General features: G+C 37.0%; 2 pseudogenes; both read left to right on the forward strand.

Moving 5' to 3' along the window:
- Positions 1-5,071: 5,071 nt before the first annotated feature.
- LOC128641712 (spindlin-1-like) lies at positions 5,072-11,250 on the forward strand (annotated as a pseudogene).
- Positions 11,251-12,303: 1,053 nt separating this feature from the next.
- Positions 12,304-14,190, forward strand: LOC128641713 (spindlin-1-like; annotated as a pseudogene).
- The last annotated feature ends 8,994 nt before the right edge of the window (positions 14,191-23,184 follow it).

A 23,184-nucleotide genomic window follows, 5' to 3' on the forward strand; every position in this document is an offset into this window, starting at 1 on the left:
AAAGTGACCCGATTGGCAGTTATATACATAAGTCCTGGGATACTAAAGTTGGTTGTTATAGGTCTGACGGATGTGTCACTTGCAATAATTTGATTTTAGGGGAATCATTTGGACACCCACGTACTGGGAAGATGATGCACTTAAAGCACAGGTTAACTTGTTTATCTGAAATGGTTGTATATATAATTAAGTGCCCATGTGGGTTAATGTATGTTGGTAAAACAGAGCGCCCCCTAAAGGACATAATTGCAAATCATAAATCTACAATCAGACAGGCCTTAAAAAATAAAAAAAGTGACCACCCGGTTGCCTTACATTTTTTGGAAGCTAACCATGGTGTGGCTGACCTGAGGTGTATGCCCATAGATCAGATTAAAAGCCATCCAAGAGGGGGGACACTAAAAAACAGTTACTCTGTAGGGAGGTGGAGTGGATATATCGCCTACAAACAATGGCCCCGTGGGGGTTAAATAAACAAGTCAAATTATCATGTTTTCTCTTTGCTCTTTGGAGGTGAGAGTAATAAAGATAGCCAAATTGGATAGCCAAATTGGATAACACTGAACCATCGGCTATCCTGCACAAGTACCTTTGTAGTATATATGTTGATTTTCCCATGTTCATGGGTCTACATTGGTAAAACTGTGACAACTTTCCGGGAGCGTATGGCCAATTATCGCTGTGCTATACGGGAGGCACTTACCAAAGGTGAATCTGAACAATCTGTTGCACGCCATTTTTGTCAGTTCAAGCATGCCGTCTCAAGTCTGAGATCTATGCTGATTGACCACGTACCCTCTATGCCAAGAGGCGGTAACCGAGGGAAGAAATTGCTACAACTTGAAATCAGGTGGATTTACCGGCTGGACACCTTAGCCCCAAGGGGCCTGAACACCTCTCTGGATTTTAGCCCTTTCTATTGAATTGAGTGACATAGGGATGGGTCCATACTTTCCCTACTATGTCCAATGATACTTTTTTCATCCTGTGACATAGGGATGGGTCCATACTTTCCCTACTATGTCCAATGAGACTTTTTTCATCCTCTGGGATATCATCATTGGGGTCTCACTGTTTCTGAAAGTTTCTATCATGATCCATTGGGACATGAAGTACCATCATGGTTTATACACATAAAACATATAGGTCTCTAATAAATTTAAACACTAGTTGTGTAATGTTTAGCGCTATCCATTAATCCATATTTAGTATTGTCATTTGTACACTATTATATTCATACGGTAACAGAATGTGCACTGTTTCTATTTTTTTATTTTTTGGTTCCATGCTTAGTACATGCTGTTTGAAATATGGGTTCATCCACAATGTTATTAATATTCTTCATTGACTCCCTAATTGTGTCTGATTAAGATACACATCGTTGTTATGCCCAAAAAAAAATCCCAGCAGTGTGACTATGCGATCGATACAAGCTGTTAGTTCATTTGCAACCGCTTATGCCACTGTTAGTTTACACAGGTTACCATGACAATGTCGGCACGTACGTCATGACGCTACACACGTGGTTGCATTCTGATGACGTCACGTGATTGTGTCTAATGCCGTTACACCTGGAGTTGCGGTGGTAATTAGACACGTATATAAGGAGTGTGTATTATTATGTTTGTCATTAGTTTTAGGTTTCATGTTGTACTTCTTTGACATTTGAGAAAGGCACAGCAATGTGCCGAAACGCTATGTCTCTTTTTTAACTTGATATAATAAATCATTTTTTTATTTAAAGACCACTGAGTGCCTTTGTCTTTGGACTGATCTGGATACACTTTTCTGCAGTGCACCGTGGCTTTTTCCCTGGATGTAAGATTGTGCTGTCCTTTCTGGAATACACATATATATATATATATATATATATATATATATATATATATATATATATATATATATATATATATATATATATATATACAGGGAGTGCAGAATTATTAGGCAAGTTGTATTTTTGAGGATTAATTTTATTATTGAACAACAACCATGTTCTCAATGAACCCAAAAAACTCATTAATATCAAAGCTGAATATTTTTGGAAGTAGTTTTTAGTTTGTTTTTAGTTTTAGCTATTTTAGGGGGATATCTGTGTGTGCAGGTGACTATTACTGTGCATAATTATTAGGCAACTTAACAAAAAACAAATATATACCCATTTCAATTATTTATTTTTACCAGTGAAACCAATATAACATCTCAACATTCACAAATATACATTTCTGACATTCAAAAACAAAACAAAAACAAATCAGTGACCAATATAGCCAACTTTCTTTGCAAGGACACTCAAAAGCATGCCATCCATGGATTCTGTCAGTGTTTTGATCTGTTCACCATCAACATTGCGTGCAGCAGCAACCACAGCCTCCCAGACACTGTTCAGAGAGGTGTACTGTTTTCCCTCCTTGTAAATCTCACATTTGATGATGGACCACAGGTTCTCAATGGGGTTCAGATCAGGTGAACAAGGAGGCCATGTCATTAGATTTTCTTCTTTTATACCCTTTCTTGCCAGCCACGCTGTGGAGTACTTGGACGCGTGTGATGGAGCATTGTCCTGCATGAAAATCATGTTTTTCTTGAAGGATGCAGACTTCTTCCTGTACCACTGCTTGAAGAAGGTGTCTTCCAGAAACTGGCAGTAGGACTGGGAGTTGAGCTTGACTCCATCCTCAACCCGAAAAGGCCCCACAAGCTCATCTTTGATGATACCAGCCCAAACCAGTACTCCACCTCCACCTTGCTGGCGTCTGAGTCGGACTGGAGCTCTCTGCCCTTTACCAATCCAGCCACGGGCCCATCCATCTGGCCCATCAAGACTCACTCTCATTTCATCAGTCCATAAAACCTTAGAAAAATCAGTCTTGAGATATTTCTTGGCCTAGTCTTGACGTTTCAGCTTGTGTGTCTTGTTCAGTGGTGGTCGTCTTTCAGCCTTTCTTACCTTGGCCATGTCTCTGAGTATTGCACACCTTGTGCTTTTGGGCACTCCAGTGATGTTGCAGCTCTGAAATATGGCCAAACTGGTGGCAAGTGGCATCTTGGCAGCTGCACGCTTGACTTTTCTCAGTTCATGGGCAGTTATTTTGCGCCTTGGTTTTTCCACACGCTTCTTGCGACCCTGTTGACTATTTTGAATGAAACGCTTGATTGTTCGATGATCACGCTTCAGAAGCTTTGCAATTTTAAGAGTGCTGCATCCCTCTGCAAGATATCTCACTATTTTTGACTTTTCTGAGCCTGTCAAGTCCTTCTTTTGACCCATTTTGCCAAAGGAAAGGAAGTTGCCTAATAATTATGCACACCTGATATAGGGTGTTGATGTCATTAGACCACACCCCTTCTCATTACAGAGATGCTCATCACCTAATATGCTTAATTGGTAGTAGGCTTTCGAGCCTATACAGCTTGGAGTAAGACAACATGCATAAAGAGGATGATGTGGTCAAAATACTCATTTGCCTAATAATTCTGCACTCCCTGTATATATATATATATATATATATATATATATATATATATATATATATATATATATGTATCAATATAGAATGGATGGCACTCACAGGTCTTGATTGAATTTCAACGGATTTTATTGTCAATAAAGCTTCATAAGAGTTTTATAAGAGTCAACGTTTCAGCTCCACAGTGAGCCTTTTTCAAGACAATCTGTTATTAGTTTTGGCGTGTTCAAGCCGCCTTTCCCAAATGATCCTTCACTCCACAACTCACAAGGGTCACCAGAAACAACAGTGAAGTACCCACATTAATGACACAGATGGCTGAGATAGAGAAGAAATTGACCTCGAGAGGCTATGACAAAAAGGAGGTTGCTGCTATCAAAGAGAGGTTGTTGGATTTTAGTGTTGATGTGAGGGCTAAAAGGAATACTGAGACTACTGGCAATATAAATCAATTGAACTTTGTGACCACATATGTACCAATGTATGCACTTTGGCTTAATCTGTACGGCAACATTGGTCGGTAGTTGAAACAGATGCAACATTACCGTTCCAACGGATAAAAGCCCCCAGAATGATTTACCGCAGAGCTAACAACTTTCATGACCTATTAGTGAAAACAGACCCAGTGGAATGCTACCACAAGGAGTCCTGGCTTAAATCAGCTAAAAATGGCTGTTTTTTATGTGGCAACTGTATAACCTGCAACAGTATGCCAAGGGGGTCATCGTTCCAGCACCCGCATAGCAACAAACGTTATGCCATCCGTCACAGGTTGACATGCACAAGCACCTATGTGGTGTATATTCTGATTTGTCCTTGTTCTTTGGTATACATTGGCAAAACAATTACTCCCTTCCGGAATAGGATGGCTAACCATCAGTATGCTATCCGGGAGGCTCTGGCAAAAGGAAAATCTGAACAGCTGGTGGCGCGTCATTTTGCCAATCATAAACACAGTGTCTCTAGTCTGCGATCTATGCTAATCGACCATGTACCCCCACTGGTCAGGGGTGGTAAAAGGGCTAACAGGCTTCTGCAACTTGTGACCAAATGGATTTACAGGATGGATACTCTGGCCCCCAGGGGTCTCAACAAGTCTCTTGACTTTAGTCCTCTTTACTGATTCATAAAATGGAATCTTACAGATGGTCCACATGAACGTAGGGTTTAGTGGGTACTCACTGATTTCTATATTTCTATACATACTCCTGGAGGAAATGAAGACACTACACCAATAGGATTCCTTCTATACGGGTAAAATAGACCGGTTAATATGGTCATGTGCACTGAGTAATGGTGTGCCATTTAGGTGAATTCTTACTTGTATTCTATGTTAATCAATTGTATTTATTGATAGTCTGCAATATTGTGACAGGTTACGCACACCTACTTGTAGTGTATCAATATAACTATTGTGGGATTAATATGGCAGAAATAGGGGTTATACCCGATTATTTACCACAAGAAAGGCTGTTGAGTCAGTGGTATTTTCTTATGAGGCCGCATTTTCCCTCAGGAGTTATGGGTCAGTTGCCCTGATATGTTTAAAATGTAAGTGTGTTAAGTTTTGTTTAGCCATCATGTAATGCACTTTGCCCGCTATGCTGTACTTGGCCATTCTCGCTGCAACACAGTTGTTGACGGATGGTTTTCATAGTAACACTCGCACATGGCTAGTGACACGTCATGCAACGGCTGTCAAAGATGACGTCACTGCCATGGGACGGCGTGGGCGAGGGACGGCTGGTAATGGATGCTGTTCGTTAAGGTATTTAAAGCATGGATATTGTTTAACTTGCCAACTGTTTTTAGGTTTGCACTGTTGAACCTGATTTAAGACATTTGACAAAGGCGCTAATGTGCGCCGAAACGTTATGTCTGTTTTAATGTTTGTTGAATATATATATTTATAATTTATGTTATATATATATTTTTATGTTATATTTTAAAGTGCACCTTGGCATTAAAGAAAATCGTTTGAAAATCGTTTTGAATCGTGCTTTCCCTTTCTGGACTTATATATATATATATGTGTATATATATATATATATGTATGTATGTGTGTGTATATATATATATATATATATATATATATATATATATATATATATATATATATATATATATACAATATATATATATATATATATATATATATACACAGTATATATACTCATACATATATTATGACTGTGCAATTAATTACATTTAACAATTAATCATGATATGAGCTCATGCACTGAATTGTATAAGGCTGCCATTATTTATATAAACAAAAACAAACCTTCCTTAACATGTCATGTCAGTCACACAAACACTCAAGTCCACCCCTGCAGCAGCACTGATCACTCCTCCAGGGGACGGACCAGGAAGCGTCACAGCACGTAACACTCTCACCACCATTTTACTTGCCTCTTTGCAGCAAGAATAACTCATAGGTATATATATATATATATATATATATATATATATATAAATACACAACAGGAGAGCACTCTCACTTAGTTGAATTGCCAGGGTACATGCAGATAATCATAGTAAAAACAAAACAGGCTTGCACTCGCTGGACCTAAATGAGAGGTGCCTTTAATGTGACATTTTGGTGAACGTATCCCCTTCCTCAGATGTCTGAGGAAGGAGATACGTTCCCCAAAATGTTACATTAAAGACACCTCTCATTTAAAGTCCAGCAAGTGCTAGCCTGTTTTCTTTATATATATATATATATATATATATATATATATATATATATATATATATATATATATATATATATATATATATATATATATATATATATATATATATATATATATAAACTAATAAAATGTGCACATTTTTAGCTCTGCTTTTTCCTGCAGCTACACAACCTAGGGCAGAGGATTGTCAGTTGGCCATCCCTGATATACATAGTAGGACAATTTTTAAGTACCAAGTTCCTTTAATTGCTGCTTTAACAAATTTCAAACTCACCCAGCCTAATCTGAATGTCAAGGATGCAATTTACATATCTGATATATAATTTGGATTGTAGATTTATACATAATTATGCTAAGCTTTGACATGGGGTAAGGTGAAGTTCTGAGGTATACATAAATTTAAATGACTGATTATTGATTATTATAATGAGAAATCTAATATTAATATGTTGGGAAACAAATATATATATAGCAATTGAGTTGAAACTTATTTTAAAGGGATATAAATTTAGCATCAAGTAGCTGAACTGGAATTATTAAAACTTGTTAAAAATATAACATTTAGGGGAAAAAGCAATTTTAAGGCTGTTTATTTCAATATTATCATTCCTTTTCAAGGCTAGTTTGTAGGATAGAAGCTCACTGGCTGATAACGAAGACTCCTACAGCCCATTTAAAGTATAGTATCACTACCAACAAGCATAAGAACAAAGAAAAATATTTATTTTTCCGCACAGGAAATCCAGTTTATGAAAATTCATATTCAAATGTTCTATTTTATGTTAAATAACTTTATAGTACCTTTAATAGTAAAAATACATTATGTATTTACTTGTTTATTTAAATTGAGGGCCGATTTTAAGAGCCATGTCATTCTGATTACCATTTCTTATTTTATTTTTTATATAACAAAGATATAAACTGTAGAAGCCCCAACATGTGGTTGTTGTATGGGCTATATTTATCAAGCTGGCAATATAGCTTGGGGCCCTTACAGTGAATGCTCACTCATGTAAGCTTGCAAACCACTATTTAAGAAGCAGCAGTTGTAAGACAGCCCCTCTAAGATGGAGGAGTTAAATCATCACAGGCTAATTTGTCCTGGATGATTGACATTCCCTGTTGTGCGAGAACAATGGGGGTGCTGCACAAGAAAAGCAGTAAATGTTGTTTTGCAAGCCCTGAACGTGGGTGGATAGCTTCTATAGTTCATATCCTAATTAGAGCCTTAGGTGTCGGTGTCACTGGCAGAGTAATCCAATTAACCTGCATTCTAGAATTAGCTAAGTGGGACATTAAAATCATAATTTTCTATATTTGTAAGTGTATAACAGCAGATATAGACATTATTTGCATACAAAATAAATGTAATAAACACAATTTTGTTTACTTTGTTTGCATGATTTTGCAGTTCTGGGACATCACTCTTGAAAAAGATAGAACATATTTATCTCTTTTTCTTTTACTAATTAGGATTACAAAATGTATAGCATGTTGCAGTTTCAGTGGTCAAGATTGTGGAGAACAATTACACATTTTAAGTTAATTGTTCTTTAAAAGTAAGGTGCTAGTAAGGTGAGAAATCTAAATATATAGTTGTCAGCCTTCTGTTTAGCAGACAATTACAATGTTTTCACATGAATATTTTTGCTTGACCAAAATATATATATATTTTAGACAATGATCTGATAATGTCTTACAGCGATACTATTACTGATCAAGTGGCAGTCAACCCACTAGACCTCAGGTGCTTCAAAAACCCATACTAGACCCCAGGTGCTACAAAAACCCCACTAGAACCCAGGTGTTTCTAAAAAAACTCTAGAGCCCAGGTGTTTAAAAAAAATATAGACCTCCAGGTACTTCAAAAAACCCCAGTAGACCCCAGCTACTTCAAAAGCCCCACTAAACCCCAGGCGCTTTAAAAACCCAAGTAGACCCCAGGTGTTTGAAAAATCCCACTAGGTTCCAAATGCTTCAAAGGTCTCACTAGAACCCAGGTGTTGGAAAAACCCCACTAGACCCTAGGTGTCTATTCCCCAGGTGCTTAACTCCACTAGACTTCAGGTGCTTCAAAAGCCACACTAGAACCCAGGTGTTTCAAAAACCCCACTAGACACTAGGTGTCTATTCCCTAGGTGCTTAACTCCACTAGACCTAGGGTGCTTCAAAAAACCATGCTAGACCTCAGGTGCTTCAAAAACCCCATTAGACCCAAGGTTCTTAAAAAAAAAAAACACTTGACTCCCGGTGCTTCAAAAACTACACTAAAGGTTTTAACTACACCACAGGTGGTTAAAAAAAAACTACACCTCAGGTGCTTCAAAAATCCCACTAGACCACAGGTGCTTCAAAACCCCCACTAGACCACAGGTGCTTCAAAAACCCCACTAGACCACAGGTGCTTCAAAAACCCCACTAGACCTCAGGTGCTTCAAAAACCCCATTAGACCCAAGGTTCTTAAAAAAAAAAACACTTTACCCCCGGTGCTTCAAAAACTTCACTAAAGGTTTTAACTACACCACAGGTGGTTAAAAAAAACTACACCTCAGGTGCTTCAAAAATCCCACTAGACCACAGGTGCTTCAAAAGACCCACTAGAACCCAGTTGTTTTTTTTTTGTTTGTTTGTTTTTTAAAAACAACACACTAGAGCATGTGTGGTTCAAAAGCCTCAATAGACTTCAGGTGCTTCAATAACCCCATTAGACCCAAGGTTCTTAAAAAAAAACACTTGACTCCCGGTGCTTCAAAAACTACACTAAAAATTTTAACTACACCACAGGTGGTTAAAAAAAAACTACACCTCAGGTGCTTCAAAAATCCCACTAGACCACAGGTGCTTCAAAAACCCAAAAACCCTACTAGACCACAGGTGCTTCAAAAACCCCACTAGACCTCAGGTGCTTCAAAAACCCCATTAGACCCAAGGTTCTAAAAAAAAAAAAACACTTTTCTCCCGGTGCTTCAAAAACTACACTAAAGGTTTATACTACACCACAGGTGGTTAAAAAAAAATACACCTCAGGTGCTTCAAAAATCCCACTAGACCACAGGTGCTTCAAAAACCTCACTAGACCACAGGTGCTTCAAAAACCCCACTAGACCACAGGTGCTTCAAAAACCCCACTAGCCCATAGGTGCTTAAAAAACACTAGACCCCAGGTGTTTCAAAAAACAGTAGACCCCAGGTGTTTCAAAAACCTCACTTGACTCAGGTGCTTCAAAAACCCCACTAGACCCCAGGTGCTTCAAAAACTCCACTAGACCCCAGGTGCTTGTTAAATCCCACTAGGTCCCAATTGCTTCAAAGGCTCCACTAATCCCAAGGTATTTCAAAAACCCCACTAGACCCTAGGTGTTTAAAAAAAAACTATTCCCCCGATGGTTAACTGCACTAGACCTCTGGTGCTTCAAAAAACCCTGCTAGACACCAGGTGTTTCAAAAGACCCACTAGAACCCAGTTGGTTTAAAAAAAAACAAAAAAAAACACACTAGAGCATATGTGGTTCAAAAACCTCAATAAACCCCAGGTGCTTAAAAAACCCCATTAGACCTCAGGTGCTTGTTAAATCCCACTAGGTCCCAATTGCTTCAAAGGCCCCACTAGACCCCAGGTGCTTGTTAAATCCCACTAAACCCAATGTATTTCAAAAACCCCACTAGACCCTAGGTGTTTAAAAAAAAAACACTATTCCCCAGGTGGTTAACTCCACTAGACCTCGGGTGCTTCAAAAAACCCTGCTAGACACCAGGTGCTTCAAAAGACCCACTAGAACCCAGTTGTTTTTTTTTTTTTAAAAAAAAAAACAACACACTAGAGCATGTGTGGTTCAAAAACCTCAATAGACTTCAGGTGCTTCAAAAAACCCACTAGACCCAAGGTGCTTCAAAAACCCCACTTGTCTCCCAGTGCTTCAAAAACCAACTACACCACAGGTGGTTCAAAAACCCTAGTAGACCCCAGGTGCTTCAAAAATCCCACTAGAGCACAGGTGCTTAAAAAAACCTCACTAGACCCCAGATGTTTAAAAAAACCTCACTAGACGCCAGGTGATTCAAAAACCTCACTCAACACCCCAGAAGACCACAAGAGTTTAACAAATTCCCTAGTCTACAAGAGTTTAAACAATACAACTAGACCACAAGAGTTTAACAAACATCCCTAGTCTGCAAGAGTTTCAACAACACAGTTAGACCACAAGAGTTTAACAAACCCACAAGACCATAGGAGTGTCAGCAACCCACCAGACCTCCAGAAATTAAAATATATTGTTGTCAGTCTTCTGTTTAGAAGACAATTACAATGTTTTCACATGAATATTTTTGCTTGACCAAAAGGCAATGGTCCGATTATGTCTTACAGAGATACTATTATTGATTAAGTGGCAGTCAACCCTTCAATGTATCTCATAAAATATGTTGATTATGATTGTGTATATGGCTTAGAAGTCTAAAAGGAAGAAATGGGTGTCTGATCTTCAAGTTTTGTACAGGAAGGTTTGTGATACCTAGTTTGCAAACACAATTGGCAAAGCTGCTGAGCATACTTTTAAAAATGAAGATGACTCTAAGAAGGAATGGAATGATCTGGTCTTATCACAAACTCACATAATGGCGTTTCTATGTAACCTAAGAGTAGGATCCTATTTTTTACATGTACTCTCTTTTGAATGACTATAGAGAAAGATAACTCAATATAATTTTTGACAATAGTGAGCATCTTCCAGCAACAGGGTGACCAGGATAATGATAGTCACAGATTAGTAAGAACGTAAGTGAAAGAAGTTGGAAAAGATAGGATGGACATGATAATATATCAAGGGGAAGCCAAAAACTCAGTTTACTTTATTAAGTTTAATAATGACTTTCATTCTTATGTCTACATGGTGGAGTGGAGAAACATGGTTAAATATAATGTTGGACAATTTGAAAAAAACAATATAAAATGTGCTGGAGAAAACAAAAAACATACATTTTCTTTTAATTATATATAAAGATTCATCAGTCCCCAGTGGTCATAATGTTAACATTTTAACAATCCCACTAGGAGCTTCAGCAACCGTACCCCAGGAGTTAAAAGAAAACCTTAAAGCCCACTAGATCCAGGTGCTTCAAAAACCTCAGTAGAACCCAGGTGTTTACAAATTCCTACTAGACCCCATGCAATTCAAAGACCCCACTAGACCCTGTGTGCTTCAAAAATCCCATGTGCTTTAAACTGCCACTAGAACCCAGGTGCTTCAAAAACCCCACTAGACTCTGGGTGCTCCAACAACCCTGCTAGACTCCGGGTGCTTTAAAAACCCCACTACACCCCAGGTGTTTTAAAAACCCCACTACACCCCAGGTGTTTAAAAAAAAAAAAACACTAGTCACCAGGTGCTTCAAAAACCCCACTAGATCCCAGGTGTTTAAAAAACCCCACTAGACCTCCAGGTACTTCAAAAGCCCCACTAGATTCCAGGTGCTTCAAAAACCTCAGTAGACCCCATTTGCTTCAAAAACCCCACTAGACCTCAACTGTTTCAAAAACCCCACTAGACCTCAGCTGTTTCAAAACCCCCATTAGAACCAATATGCTTCTAAAAACCTTCTAGACCACAGGTGTTACCAAAACCCCACAAAACCGCCAGGTGCTTAAAAAATCCCACTAGGTCCCAATTGCTTCAAAAACACCAGTAGACCCTAGGTGCTTTTAAAACAAACAAAAAAACTATTCCCCAGGTGCTTTAAAAACTCCACTAGACCACAGGTGCTTCAAAAACCATGCTAGACAACAGATGCTTCAAAAGACCCACTAGATCCCAGTTTAAAAAAAAACAACAACAAAAAAACCACTAGACCACATGTGGTTCAAAAACATCAAAAGACCTCACATGCTTCAAAAATCTCACTAGAGCCAAAGTGCTCTACCAATATATTAATATATCTTTTAGACAATGATCTGATACTATTACTGATCAAGTGGCAGTCAACCCACTAGACCTCAGGTGCTTCAAAAACCCATACTATACCCCAGGTGCTACAAAAACCCCACTAGAACCCAGGTGTTTCTAAAAAAACTCTAGAGCCCAGGTGTTTAAATAAAAAACATAGACCTCCAGGTACTTCAAAAACCCCACTAGATCCCATGCGCTTTAAAAACCCAAGTAGACCCCAGGTGTTTGAAAAATCCCACTAGGTCCCAAATGTTTTAAAGGCCTCACTAGAACACAGGTGTTTCAAAAACCCCACTAGACACTAGGTGTTTAAAACAAAACACTATTCCCCAGGTGCTTAACCACTAGACCTTAGGTGCTTCAAAAAACCCTGCTAGACCTCAGGTGCTTCAAAAACTCCATTAGACCCAAGGTTCTTAAAAAAAAACACTTGACTCCCGGTGCTTCAAAAACTACACTACAGGTTTTAACTACACCTCAGGTGCTTCAAAAATCCCAATAGACCACAAGTGCTTCAAAAACCCCACTAGACCACAGGTGCTTCAAAAACCCCACTAGACTCCAGAAGCTTCAAAAACCCCATTAGCCCATAGGTGCTTAAAAAAACACTATACCCCAGGTGTTTCAAAAAACAGTAGACCCCAGGTGTTTCAAAAACCTCACTTGACCCAGGTGCTTCAAAAACCCCACTAGACCCCAGGTGCTTGTTAAATCCCACTAGGTCCCAATTGCTTCAAAGGCCCCACTAGACCCCAGGTGCTTGTTAAATCCCACTAGGTCCCAATTGCTTCAAAGGCCCCACTAGACCGAATGTATTTCAAAAACCCCACTAGACCCTAGGTGTTTAAAAAACCCCACTATTACCTAGGTGGTTAACTCCACTAGACCATGGGTGCTTCAAAACCCCCTGATAGACACCAGGTGCTTCAAAAGACCCACTAGAACCCATTTGGGGTTTAAAAAAAAACAAACAAAAAACAACACAATAGAGCATATGTGGTTCAAAAACCTCAATAGACTCTAGGTGCTTTAAAAAACCCACTAGACGCAAGGTTCTTCAAAAACCCCACATGTCTCCCGGTGCTTCAAAAAACAACTACACCACAGGCGGTTCAAAAACCCCAGTAGACCCTAGGTGCTTCAAACATCCCACTAGAGCACAGGGGCTTAAAAAACCTCACTAGACCCCAGCTGTTTAAAAAACCTCACTAGACGCCAGGTGATTCAAAAACCTCACTCAACACCCCAGAAGACCATAAGAGTTTAACAAACTCCCTAGTCTACATGAGTTTAAACAATCCAGCTAGACCACAAGAGTTTAACAAACATCCCTAGTCTACAAGAGTTTCAGCAACCCAGTTAGACCACAAGAGTTTAACAAACCCACAAGACCATAGGAGTGTCAGCAACCCACCAGACCACCAGAAATTAAAATATATTGTTGTCAGTCTTCTGTTTAGAAGACAATTACAATGTTTTCACATGAATATTTTTGCTTGACCAAAAGGCAATGGTCCGATTATGTCTTACAGAGATACTATTATTGATTAAGTGGCAGTCAACCCTTCAATGTATCTAATAAAATATGTTGATTATGATTGTGTATATGGCTTAGAAGTCTAAAAGGAAGAAAAGGGTGTCTAATCTTCAAGTTTTGTCCAGGAAGGTTTGTGATACCTAGTTTACAAACACAATTGGCAAAGCTGCTGAGCATACTTTTTGGTCTTATCACAAACTCACATAATGGCGTTTCTATGTAACCTAAGAGTAGGATCCTATTTTTTACATGTACTCTCTTTTGAATGACTATAGAGAAAGATAACGCGATATAATCTGTGACAATAGTGAGCATCTTCCAGCAACAAGGGGACCAGGATAATGATAGTCACAGATTAGTAAGAACGTAAGTGAAAGAAGTTGGAAAAAATAGAATGGACATGATAATATATCAAGGGGAAGCCAAAAACTCAGTTTAATTTATTAAGTTTAATTATGATTTTCATATTTATGTTTACATGGTGGAGTGGAGAAACATGGTTAAATATGATGTTGGACAACTTGAAAAAAAAACAATATAAAATGTGCTGGAGAAAAAAAAACACATACATTTTCTTTTAATTATATATAAAGATTCATCAGTCCCCAGTGGTCATAGGAATTTTAACAATCCCACTAGCAACCGTACCCCAGGAGTTCAAAGAAAACCTTAAAGCCCACTAGATACAGGTGCTTAAAAAACCCCACTAGACCTCAGGTGCTTCAAAAACCTCAGTAGAACCCAGGTGTTTACAAATTCCCACTAGACCCCATGCAATTCAAAGACCCCACTAGACACTGTGTGCTTAAAAAATCCCATGTGCTTTAAAAATGCCACTAGAACCCAGGTGCTTCGAAAACCCCACTAGACTCTGGGTGCTCCAACAACCCTGCTAGACTCCAGGTGCTTTAAAAACCTCACTACACCCCAGGTGGTTTAAAAACCCCACTACATCCCAGGTGTTAAAAAAAAACACTGTCCCCAGGTGCTTCAAAAACCCCTCTAGAACCCAGGTGTATCTAAAAAAAAACTCATAGACCTCCAGGTGCTTCAAAAACCCCACTAGACCCCAGGTGCTTCAAAGGCCCCACTAGATTCCAGTTGCTTCAAAAACCTCAGTAGACCCCATTTGCTTCAAAAACCCCACTAGAACCAATATGCTTCTAAAAACCTTCTAGACCACAGGTGTTACCAAAACCCCACAAAACCGCCAGGTGCTTAAAAAATCCCACTAGGTCCCAATTGCTTCAAAAACAGCACTAGACCCTAGGTGCTTTTAAAACAACAAAAAAAAACTATTCCCCAGGTGCTTTAAAAACTCCACTAGACCACAGGTGCTTCAAAAACCATGCTAGATACCAGGTGCTTCAAAAGACCCACTAGATCCCAGTTGTTTAAAAAAAAAAAAAAAAAAAAACACTAGACCACATGTGGTTCAAAAACCTCAAAAGACCTCACATGGTTCAAAAATCTCACTAGAGCCAAAGTGCTCTACCAATATATATATATATTTGTATATATATATATATATATATATATATATATATATATATATATATATATATATATATATATATATTTTAGACAATGATCTGATAATGTCATAGACACCAGGTGCTTCAAAAGACCCACTAGAACCCAGATGTTTAAAAAAAAACATAAAAAAACACTAGACCACATGTGGTTCAAAAACATCAATAGACCTCACATGCTTCAAAAATCTCACTAGAGCCAAAGTGCTTAAAAACACCACTTGACTCCCGCTGCTTCAAAAACCCACTAAACCCAGGTGATTCAAAATCCTTCTAGACCACAGGTGTTACTAAAAAACCACTAGACCTTGTGTGCTTCAAAACTCCCATGTGCTTTAAAAATCCCACTAGACCACAGGAATTTCAATAACCCACTAGACCACAAGAGTTTCAACAACTCAGATAGACCCTAAGAGTTTAACAAACCCACAAGACCACAGGAGTATCAGCAACCCACCAGACGACAGGAGTTTTAGAAATACCACTAGACGACAGAACATTTAACAACACCGCATTTCAACATCCCAGCTAAACCATAAGAGTTTAACAACCCCACTAGACCACAGGAGTTTCAACAACCCCTTAGACCACAGGACCTTTAACAACCTCACTAGACCACAGATGTTTCAACAATGCCACTAGATGAAAATAATTTCAAAAACCCCACTAGACCACAGGCATTTTAACAACCCCACAAGAAATAATAAATATGGTATTTGCATAACTGAAGACTAATTAAATGTAAAATGTGCCTTAAAAACGTACAATTTCTTAAAGTTTCAACAACCTTACTAGACCACAGGTGATTCAGCAACCCACTAGAGCACATGGGTTTCAACAACACCACTAGACCACAGGAGTATCTTACAGTTTCAATAACACCACTAGACCACAATCATTTAAACAACACCACTAGACAAATTGAGTTTTAAGAAATCCCTAGACCACAGGACTTTCGACAACACAGCTAGACAACAAGGGTTTAACAAAGAAGTATCACAGAAGTGTCAGCAACCCACCAGACCACAGGAGTGTTAATAACCTCACTTGACTACAGGCATTTCAACAACCCCACTAGACCACAGTAATTTAACTTATCCCACTAAACCATGGGAGCTTCAAAAACCCCAATAGAGCACATTCATTTCAACAAATCCCATAAATCACAGGAGTTCTAACAATCTCACCAGACCAAAGGAGTTTAAAACCCACTAGACCACAGGAGTTTCAACAAACCCACTAAATCACAGGAATTTTAACTACCCCACTAAACCACAGATGGTTCAACAACCCACTACCACAAGAATTTGCCAAACCCCCTAGACCACAGAAGTTTAAACAACCCCACTAGACCACATGTGTTTTAACAACTGCACTGGACCACAGTAATTTCAATAACCCAACTAGACCACAGGAGTTTCAACAACCCCACTAGACCACAGGAGTTTAAACAACCCCTCTTGACCACAAGAGTTTAACAAACTCTACTAGACCATAACATTTTTTATTAAATGTAAAATGTGCTTGGAAAAACATACAGTTTATTGCAGTTTCAATAACCCTACTAGACCACAGAAGTTTCAGCAACCCACTAGACCACAAAAGTTTCAACAACGCTACTAGACCACAGGAGTTTCTTACATATTCAACAACCCCTCTAGACCACAAGAGTTTTAACAACCCCATTAGACAACAGGAGTTTTAACAACCCCACTAGACCGTAATAGTTTCAACAACACAGCTAGACCACACGTGTTTAACAAACACATTAGACCACAACAACCCGCCAGACCACAGGAGTTTCTACAGCCTCACTAGATGACAGAAGATTTAACAAACTCATGCAACACCAGGAGTTTCAACAAACCACTTCAAACAGGATTTTCAATAAACCCACATTAGTACAGTAGTTTTAACAACTCCACTAGACCACAGGAGTTTTAAGAACACTACTAGACCAAATGAGTTTTAACCATCCCACTAGACTACAGGAGTTTTAACAATCCCAATAGCCCACAGGAGCTTTAACAACCTCTCTAGACCACAATAATTTAACAACTTCACTAGACCACAGGAGTTTCAACAATCCCACTAGACTATAGGAGTTTCAACAACCCTACAAAACCATAGGCGTTTTAAGAATTTGCACTAGACCACAAGACATTAGCAACCCCGCTAGGCCACAGGTGTTTAAATAACACTGCTAGATCATAAGAATTTTAACAAGCCCACTACACCACAGACGTTTTAACAACCCCACTAGAGATCAGGAATTTCAACAATCCCACTTGACCACAGGACTTGTATCAATCTCACTAGACCACAGAAAGACAATCTAACTAGACCACAGGTGTTTCAACAACCCGACTAGACCAGTCGACTTTAACAAAACCCACTAGACCACAAGCGTTTTAACAGCCCCATTTGATCACAGGGGTTTAACTACTCCACTAGACCACAGGAGTTTAAAACAAACCCAGTGGCCCACAAGAGATTAACAAACCCCACTATACCACAGGAGTTTCAACAACCCCACTAGACCACAGGAGTGTCTACATATTTATGTTAATACATGTTTTTCATTTTTTTATGCAATATTAAACAAACCACTTTTTATGAATGGCAGAGGGTGGGCTTGCTTTGTAAATTTTAACATAAAATCATTATAAAATGTAATTGTTGTGGAAATGTTCTGCTTCACTCATAAAATTCCAGTTTAACTGTATCTGGCTACTTTCAAATAGTGATTAATGTATATGCATGTTATCAGGCCAGTAAGATAATAGATGTGCAGTCTGTGCACAGTAAATGCACAGTAAATGCTCTCACTGAAACAGACATAGGCCTCTAGTTATCAAAGCATCTAATATGGTGCATTCGTGGGTGTCAATACGCTCGCCAAACTTCGCTATACATCGCCGTTGCAGACCTTAATACGTTTGCCATAGTTATAAAAAAAACGTCCAAAACATGCACATTAAGTACGGTGCGAAGAGGAGCGGACTGTTGATAAATAACAGTCATCGACGTCATAGCGATTCTGGCTTTTCCCAACATTATTTATATCTGCAGTAAAGTCCAGGAACATAGCACATACATTGTCAGCAGATGATTGTATATAGATATTTTAATTGTTTTAAATTGAATTTTAAAGATAGCAAGTAGCAACATATTCTTAGCAAAATTGAGAGGGAATATTTTTTTTAAACATTTTATATATAGGACATCTTACTATGATTACGTTATATTTGCAACTTCTATGTGTGTGTATATACAGAGTATATGTATTTGATATTTATCACTATTTGAAGGGGATAGGAAACCAAAAATATTTAATTTACACCAGTGGGAGCTAGCTGCTAATTGAGCCTATTATGTATTTCTTTTGTCTTTGTATATTGATTATTGCGACAAGTTAGGTGCAAAACTGTGCACAAAATATGTAATCTCTAATTTTTAAAGAGAGATAAACTTGGAGCATAATCCATTCAAAGCATTTTTTTTTATTTCTATATCTAATAATGCATTTTTATTTTTTTATTTTTTTTAGTGTCTATATATTTAATAGTTTGTAATTGACTTGTTAGCTTATATGTTTCATTGTTTTGCAGCATTATATATATATATATATATATATATATATATATATATATATATATATATTCCTTGAAATCTCTATCTGTATGTATGTACGTATTGATCTATGTAATTTTTAAATAGAATGATAGGTGTATTTATGTATATGTATCTCTTTTCTTTTTTTAAAATTTCATATATATTTTTAAGTAATTTATGGGACACCAATATCATACAATATAATTTCAAGCAACAATACAAACCTTTAACTTTTACTAAAGGGACACTAAGCACATTTATGTACTTTCAGAATTATGATTGAACCTTCAATTTAAATTCATTTTCAAAATTACTACTATTAACCATTTTAATTAGTTCTTTGGTTATCTTTATTTTAAAAAGAAGGAATCTAGTCTGAGGAGCAAGATAAATTCAATTGAACCCCCCATGGAAAAGCACTATTTATTTGGTGATGTTCAATCAGCAAGGTCAACTCATGTTCTGAATTCTGATTAAAATGGTCACAATTCATAAATTTAAATGTTTGATTGAAAATACAGATTCAAATAGACTGATGACAATTTGAGAATGTGACTCTCTTACAAAGTTGATTTAAATTGTACGCTCTATCTGAAGCATGAACAATAAAATTGATATTCATTTTCACTTTAATCCTCATATAACCTTTTCTAATTGAAATAGCAATGCACATGTGAAAGCCAATCATATAATGATTCTGATTTAACAATATCTGCTGGACCTGATCCGACAGTGCGGGTCAGGTCCGCCAGACCTCGCTGAATGCGGAGATCAATATGCTCTCCGTATTCAGAATTGCACCAGCAGCTCTTGTGTTTATATATATATGAGTATATATATATGTGTATATATATATATATATATTTATATATATATATATATATATATATATATATATATATATATATATATATATATGTATATATATATATATATATATATATATATATATATATATATATATATATATTCTTAATCAACAAAAAATATTTAGATATGTATCTATAACTACATATTTCTCCATGAAATAAATGATAATTTACAGAGGAATAACATATTTGATTGACCCTCTTGAAAAATTATGGGGTGTTGAATGACATCAAATGTTTAAATGCAACTAAGTCAAAAACATTGAAAAACAATCAATTAAAAATAAGATGGGCCTGTTTTAAGAAAACTGTAAATATCATCAAATAAGTATATAAAATAAGTGTAATATATTTACTAAATAGAATAAAATACATATGATTATCTCATACACATTTCAAAATTACTTTTTTTAAAGACAAGCGACATTTTTTTTTTTAAAGTACAATACACAATACTTACATGCTCGAATGAGCACACGGAAATCATGATACCGCTCAGGCTCGCATCTACGGAGGTCTGAGAACCTCCGTAGACAATTGCGCCTGGAACGGTGGACCCCCGAAACCCTTCTCATCCTCCGCATCATCTCGTATATAATACGGTCACGGTCCTCATGTAAAATACCACGTACACCTCCTATTCTCCTCGGAAAGTACTTGTCCATTCCATACACTAAGATTAATAACTCTCCCTCGCTAAAAATTGGTGGACATAGCGGCATTTTAGTTTCATGAAAAAAATTATCTAAAATAATTTTTAAGTGCGACACAAATATACCCAAAATATAAATTTGATTGGTTCTTGCAAGTGTAACTAAAAATATTAATATTTGGTTGGCTGATTACATGTTTCACGTGTTCATGACGATTACTATAATTCCCAAAAAATAAATAAAACATGCGCCATTAATAAATCAACATAAACAAAATTAAATTTATGGTTTATTCAAATATAAATATTAATTTGATCATAGTATTACCTGGATTCATGCGGCTTCAGAGAGAGTATCATCAAATATTTAAAGAAGTGATCCCTCTCCTGTCGGACAATAGCCCTCTCAAATATACGTGTGAAATGGTACACACTATAGACAAATCGAAGGCCATGCAAACAAGGTTGAACCCTTTTGTAGACAGGTATGCCACACTGTAGACAAGAATGACGTATTCACCGTCACCAACTAATTTACATTACGACATAGATATATTTTAAAACATTCAATAATATTGCTTTACTGAGACATCAAGACAACAATTATAGATCGTTATTATTCTATAATTATATTAAACAGGCGTTATCAATGACAAAATTATGTGAAACATTTATTAACACTGTAAAAGTTTGTGATGATTTTATAATTGTTAAACTGCTGATTGTCTACGTATTACCTATCTATAAAAGGGAATTTAAATGTAGTATATTTACCTATGCTTTACAAGAGCTATAGGTACAGATAGACTTTGTAATATTCTATTTATTCATATTTATTGACTTGCTGCGACACCTTTGTCTTTTTATCTTGTTAAGTCTGAGCCTGGGAAGACAAAGTCGGGGCGCAGCATACAATTTAATTATGAGCAAAATAAAGTTTTAGTGACCCTAGTTTTAGAGCACTATGATTTTATTTATGGTTCTAAAGCCCAAAAGACCTCGCTCTCCAGAAAAGAAGAGATCTGGAGAGCAATAGCTGGCAGTGTCTCCGCCGAAGGGACACATCCCAAACCGGTGGGGAGCTGTAAGAAAAGATTCTCTGTCATTAAGAGAATCTTAAAGGCCAAGCTGTCCAGGGAGTTACAGTCTGCACGTATAACCGGTGGTGGCGCGCCATATGTGGCTGAACTATCTGAATATGAGGTTCAGCTGCGGGAGAAGCTGGGAGCAAACATGACGCTCGGTCTGGATTTAGTGGGGCATGATACAGATGAGTTGGCAGTTAAGATGATATTACTAGCGTTATTGCTGTGGCAAATGATTTTTTTTTTTTTTTTTAAGTTTATTAAGATTATGATGTGCAATAATATTAATAATATTTTATTTCATGTTTTTTGTTTAAGCATCTACCAGTGCTGCAGCTGCTGCTGCAGTTCCAGCTGATGATGCTGCTGCCACGGCTGGAGACGACACCCTCCTATTGCCCGCCAGTATCCACACTGAATCCAGCCACAGCTTCTCCTCGGCCGCCACATACCCGGACATTATGTGCAGCACCCCTGATGGAGCAAGCATTGGCCGATCTACAGGTATGTTTGCTATCATTACTTTGCTTTTAATTTAATTTTTATTACTTGTATGATTGTTCACATTTCTAAATATGTATATTCTATTTTCATTATACAGCTGAGGTCCGAAGGGCTTTGGGACCTCCTCCAAGATCTACGATCTCCTCCTCAGGTAACAAAAACAAGATCAAACATGAATGTTATGTGTGCTCAGAGTATCAGAATTGTCAATAGCTCAATGTGAAAGTTATTTTTTATTAATGAAGAATATCACTTTCATAAACATTAATGGCAAATAACATAGATTGTTTAGATAATCTATCATTTCATAGTATTTCAAAGAATAGGACAGTCAAATGATGTTAGTTCTCATTTACCTAGAACATTTATTTTAGATACACATACGGAAATTTAACTATTGTTAAATTGAAATATTCATATTATATTTAGTTTAGCCATAAATTTACAGGGACATGAAACAAAAAAACATTTTCAAGGGATTAGGATAGGGAATACTAGATTAATCATATTGAAAATGTAAGTATGTTATTTAATTTGCATCATGACATTTTTATACTTTAGATTAAAAGGTTAACGTTGAAAGCACTGTAGTATCGGAGAACCAAGCTTATAGATGATGATTGCTACATTACTACATGTATAGATAGATATACTTATATACTGATTGTGATTGGCTCACCAATCTGTTAAGTGATCAAACAATAGTGCATTGTTGCTCCTTCAAAAAAAGATACAGAGTAAATGAATGCAATTAAATAGAACTCTATATTTTAAAAAAATTAATGTTGTATTCTATAGCTTAAAGGGATAGTATAGTTAACATTAACATTTAATGGTTCAGATAGAACATACAGTTAAAGGGACATGAAACCCACATTTTTTTTCTTTCATGATTTATAAAGACAATGCGTTTTTAAACATCTTTCTAATTTACTTCTATTATCTAATTTGTTTTATTCTCTTGATATTCTTTGATGAAAAGCATATCTAGATATGCTCAATAGCTGCTGATTGGTTTCTGCACATAGAAGCCTCATGTGATTAGCTCACCCATGTGCATTGCTTTTTCTTCAAATAAGGATATCTAAAAAAATGAAGCAAAAACAATCATTGAAGTAAATTGTAAGGTTGTTTACATTTGTATGTTCTATCTGAATCATGAAAGAAAGTTTTTGGGTTTAGTGGCCCTTTAAGCTTCAAATTTGCTCCTACCATCAATTAGTATTTATTATCTTATCTTTATTTGCAAACCATGAATGTAAGCTTAAAAGACAGGCC

The sequence above is a fragment of the Bombina bombina genome, chromosome 11, assembly GCF_027579735.1.
Source record: "Bombina bombina isolate aBomBom1 chromosome 11, aBomBom1.pri, whole genome shotgun sequence".
NCBI classification, from domain to species: Eukaryota; Metazoa; Chordata; class Amphibia; order Anura; family Bombinatoridae; genus Bombina; species Bombina bombina.